The sequence below is a fragment of the Macaca mulatta genome, chromosome 15 (genome assembly GCF_049350105.2).
Source record: "Macaca mulatta isolate MMU2019108-1 chromosome 15, T2T-MMU8v2.0, whole genome shotgun sequence".
In the NCBI taxonomy this organism is placed as follows: domain Eukaryota; kingdom Metazoa; phylum Chordata; class Mammalia; order Primates; family Cercopithecidae; genus Macaca; species Macaca mulatta.
The window spans coordinates 68,478,161-68,483,788 of record NC_133420.1 but is presented as its reverse complement, the minus strand read 5'-3'; the positions used below and the strand labels follow the sequence as shown (position 1 = coordinate 68,483,788).

At 34.3% G+C, this 5,628-nt stretch overlaps 1 pseudogene across 1 annotated transcript; it reads right to left on the bottom strand.

Annotated features, from left to right (window-relative positions):
* Nucleotides 1-2,627: 2,627 nt before the first annotated feature.
* Nucleotides 2,628-3,512, bottom strand: LOC705797 (mitochondrial transcription rescue factor 1 pseudogene; annotated as a pseudogene). The gene has a single exon (XR_013405047.1). The product of XR_013405047.1 is annotated as a mitochondrial transcription rescue factor 1 pseudogene (transcript).
* Nucleotides 3,513-5,628: the final 2,116 nt, after the last annotated feature.

Sequence of the window (5,628 nt, the reverse complement as noted above, 5' to 3'; positions counted from 1 at the left end):
GACCATACGAATCAGCAATCATACTTCTCGATATTTACCAAAAAGAGCTGGAGACTTATATCCAGACAATGACCTGCATATAGAAATTTACTGAAGCTTTTTTTTTTCTCACAATTGCCAATATTTACAAGCAACTGAGATCTCTTTCAATAGATGAATGCCTAAATAAACTATGGTGCATCCAGACGATGGAATATTATTCAGTGCTAAAAAGAAATGATCCAGCAAGCAATGAAAAGGTATAAAGGAAAATTAAACACATTATTACTAAGTGAAAGAAGCCAGTCTGAAAAAAAGATATATACTATATAATTATAACTGTGTGACATCCTGGCAAACGTAAAACTATGGAGAAGTAAAAAGATCAATGGTTTCCAGGAGTTGAGGGGAAGGGGAGATGAATAGGAGGAGCACAGATGATTCTTAGGGCAGTGTAATTTCTCAGTATAATACTATATTAGTGGATATATGTTGTTATACATATATCCAAACCCATAGAGTGTACGTGACCAAGAAGGTACTCTAATGTAAGCAATGGACATTCAGTGATAATAATGCTTCAATATAGGTTCATCAATTGTGACAAATGTACCACTCTGGTGGGGGATGTTGACAGAACTGGAGAGGCTATGCATGTGTGGGAGTAAGGGGTATGTGGGAAATCTCTGTACCTTCTGCTCATTTTTCCTATGACCTTAAATCTGCTCTAAAAATAAAATCCATTATAAAAACAAAAGCTAACAAACAGCAACAAAAAGTATATATCTATTAATCTCTCTCTCTCTCTCTTAAATTTAGACATTAGATGAGGAATGTGGAGTGGTGGAGAGAGAGTAAGTTGACATTCAGAGTGGGATTGTGCAGTACAATCTTGTTTATAAAGAAAAAGAACTCAAAAAATCTATTTGACCCACAATGCCACACTGGAAAAGTGCCATATGACATATCCAAGTAATAGAATACTAAGTAGCCACTAAAAGTTAGAGGTAGATCTACACAGAGCAGCATGGATAGATATGCCCAGTATTATTAAATAAAACAGTAAGAGTAATGAAAAGTCCAGCTTCAAATGCATATGCACATGTACATGCATATATACACATCTCTATATATGCACACATATAATACAATTTATTTGCAAATAAGACATATGTCTCATTGTTTCTACATGCATATAAGTATTTATTTGAGCCAGCAGAGAAGGCATCAGAAAGATTTCCCAACTGTCAACAGAGCTTAACTCTGGTGATATCCGAGTGAGAGATAAGAAAAGCAAGCAAAGCTGGATTGGAGAAATTGAACATTTTTACTTTTCATTCATATTATTATATGTCACTTAATGAGAAAATAAAATACATATTTATCTTCAAATTTATCATTGATAATGATAAATTAGACTTGGCATTAATTCTCAATGAATTCACATAGACATGTAAACATACAGTTTTTTTTAAAAAAAAATCTTGTATACTACAAATAGTTTTAAATATCTGTGGCCCGCCAGGTCCCACATACATTTTTAGAGACACAGTGTTGAACAAGCCAATTACAACATGAGCTGTGTAACAATAGGGGTATGCTCAAGGGCTGGTAGAATTCAGGGAAGGTTTCCCATGAGGCAGGTCATCACCAGATGAGGTTTCCTCAAGAGCTGTGAGGCAAGCAGTGACTGAAAGAGCGGTTGTTAAATATAAGAGGGAGGGCCTTTTTGAAAAAGGATGTTATTTGGAAAGGCGTAACAATGTGTGAGTGCATATTTGGGAAATCTCAAATAATTGCATACTACCTATGTGCAGATTATATATGGGGATTGCAGGAGTTAAGAAAAAGTTAGCAAGAGCCCAATCATAAAGAGTATTGGGCCAGGGCATGGACTTTGGTTCCTTTTTTGTTCTGCTCTGTTTTAATTACTTTCCCCACCTCAAAAAGAGAAACGAAGAGTTTTGTTTCAAAAAGATTGTTCTGAAAATAAAACGAAAAATGAAAAACAGGTGGAATAAAGGGCAGATTCTAAATTTAGAGAAAGAAGTAAAGACGAAATACTTTAGCTTATGGAAATGTGTGATTTCATAAACTAAGGTAACAAAAATGGGAATGAGGAGAAAGGGAGAAATTCAATAGTTACCACTACGTTAGAACATAGTGATACAGGAAGGTATTGGGTATGGGGAGATGTATATAGACTTTTCCATAAAAATTACACTATAATAAACATGAAAACACATTTCTAGATTAGATTCAGCTTTGCTTGATTATTTATTTTGCTTTCCTTACAAGATGTCAGTTTATAAATGTAATTATTAAGGATTTAGAATAACCCAATGAACCACTAAATGAACTGATATATTGACACCTCTCTAACAGAATGGGGCCAGGGTTACTACTATTTGTGTTGCCTTTTTGCTAGATAACACAGAAGAGGTAAGAAACAAAATGAACAGCAGTAGTTTTGGCCTCTAAAAAGCTAAAATCCACTTTTTTTTTTTCTTTTTGCTTAGGGACCTCATCGAACATATACAGGAAGGTAAAAAATGAAGTTTCTTGTTCCAGGAATTGTGTGTGTGTGTGTGTGTGTGTGTGTGTGTGTGTGTGTGTGTGTGTGTGTGTGTATAACACTAGAAAGCAGCTTTATTGCTAAAAAGCAATCCATTTATTTAGATGTTCTCTTCTTAGGCAACTGTAAACTTTTCCACCACCATAACACCACTCTGTATTTTTCACTTTCAGTCTTCTCTTCAAACACTTTTTTCAAGAGAATCCGCATAACTGTCTCTGTTCCTGCTTCTTTATCCTCTCCAATGAGAAGATCCAATGTATCTCCCACTTTCACAGTTCTGCTTTTCTTCCATAATTTTTCCTCATTCAGCCTGAGTTCACCTTTGTAGAATGCATCTTCCACTTTGTTTCTCCCAATATCTAGCCCCGTCTTCAAGACAACATCATACCAAAAAGACTGCACTGCTTTTTCCAGGTCTTTATAGTCTTTGACTACAGTGGGGTCATCCTCAAGCTCCTCTTCCTGCTCACTCATCTCCTCATGATCGCTTTCTTCATCAGAGTCCTCTTCATCTACTTTATGCAGAGACTTTTTAGTAGATTTTGTAGAGCTTATATTACTTTTGAGTCTTATGGAAAAAGGAAAAATATATTCTGGAGATAGTAAAAGTCCTGGGAGTCTCAGTGAGAAAATATTATAAAAAAGTGTTTTATAATTTGGTGCACGTAACTTGGTACTAGAAAAATACAAGTATCGATTCCAGGAAGTACAGAGTTTGTATGACGCAGGTGTCCCTCGGAGAACACCCCAGAGTCCAATCCAGGCATCTGGCTTTCTTAAAACACCAGCAAGAAATTTAACACTAGCCATAGCCATGGCGCTTATAATCTGTACGTCAGGCCCTCTCATCCCTCCCCGCCAGGAATATTTTAAATTGAATCTCTCAACCAACTGAAATTCAAGTGAGAGACAGCAGTCAATTTAGCAAAAAAGTATATAATATCAGATCTTAAAAAATATTCACGATTATTATATATTTGTATTAGATGTGTGAGCTTAGAGTCATTTATATCCTTTGGTAAAGATTTAAAACTTTTGCTATACATTAAGCCACAATCTGTTAGTCTCACAAATTTACTCCAGTATAATGTGGTAGGGTTTTCTGGGGTTTTTTGTTTGTTTGTTTTTGTTTTAACCTAAGGTATATCATTTAGGATGTAAGTAAAAATAATATTAAAGTTTTCATGGATACTGAGTTACAGTTACTATTTTTCTTTGGAACAAGAAAAGTTTGGGACATGTGAGTCAATATATTGAGTTCAATTGCTCATCAAAGAATCCCTTTCTTGAAGATCACTTAGCAAATGAGCATAGCTTTTCAAGTTCTAATTACAATAGATAAATAGATAGGTAGATATACAATTGATCGGTAGATAGATGGATAGAAATATATAGTCATATCTTAGGGAAATACTTTTGGGCAATTGATCACAGCTAATTTAACCTTTTGCATATTTAATGTAAACCTTTAACATAAAATTTATTTCCTAAATTTTATTTGTACATGTATACACTTCCTGTGTCTGTGCTTTCGTTTCAAATTCACAGACAATTTTTTCCTTGACTGCTGGTGTAAAACAATAGAAACAAGACATATGGGAGCAAAACTGCCAGTAAGCCACACTGGGGCAAATTATCAACCTTTACATCCCAGCCCATCAAAGACATGGTTTCAATATTACTGATTTAAGGTGTTTCAAAGTTGAAATAATTTTTAAAATGATGACTAAAGAGAAAAATCTGCATTGGTTACTAGGTAGAGATTTTTGTCATTTGTCATTTGACAATTAATTAAATTGTTTGTCTTCTGTTACAATGTGGAATAGCCTAAAGGCCACCAGGTGAAGAAGTATTGTTAATAGGAACTTCTCCATTTATTAACTACCTGTGACAGGAATTGTTGGCTAATATATCTATAATTCAACAGAGTCAAAATCTATCTATCACAGTCTAAACTAACTAAACCAGGGTGAGAATTATGTCAAAAGGGATTTCTTACTTCTAAAGGGAATTCATCTCGAGACAACTCCAAATATGGAACAGAATTTGGTAAGCCTAAAATAAGACTTAATTTTTCATATTTGTTCATAATATCTTCAGAAACATGGTTTTATGACAGGTGCAGTCACTTATGCCTGTAATCCTAGGGTTTTGGGAGGCCAAGGAAGAAGGATTTCTTGAGGCCAGGCATTCCAGACCAGCCTGGGCAACACAGAGAGACCCCATCTCTAAAAAAAATAATACAAAATAGTTGAGCATGGTGGTGCACAGCTATAGGCCTAATTACTTGAGAGACTCAGGCAGGAGGATCACCTGAGCCCAGGGGTTCAAGATTACAGTATGCTATGATCATGCCACTGCACTTTAGCCTGGATGAGACAGTGAGACCCTATCTCAAAAACAAACCAAAACAAGAAAGCATGGTTTTATAAATTTTAAAACAATCGTAGTTAAACAATTTTTTAAAAGATTTAAAAGTTACCAGCATCCTTCAAGGAGCAAATGTTAGGTTTTATTTTTTAAGTAGGTACTTAAATATCTAAAGTTTATTTTTCTAATTTTAGTTCTTAGACGAATACAACAAAGTTTGCAGGTATTAGTATTTAAATTTAAGAATAAAATGCACTTATTTTAATAGAATTCAAACTGAAAAAAAGGAAAGAAACTCAAATTGTTTTAGCTACTTAAATCATTTCTATCAGGCTATGTCCCTGAAGGAGGATAATTCAATTTAAAAAGATCAGAGTATTGACTGAGGCAAAGATCCCTAGGTACTTAACAGATAAATGAAACAGATTAAAATGAAACCTACCTAATGTGATAAAACTGAATGTGGATATTTATATTTAGGGCTCTTTTTCTTAGGACAGTTAATTATTTAGAATAGAATAGTATATGGGAGACTAACTTTCACTGGGTGTATTAAGAAAGAACATAGTAATTGCTAGAATATAAAAGATTAATTGTTAGATAATGGTCATTACTAACTACTTAACCTGAACATAGGTCTTTTCGAAGTTACACAAGAATGTAAGCTTCTTTCTCAATGTGACTTTAGTGACATTTTCGAA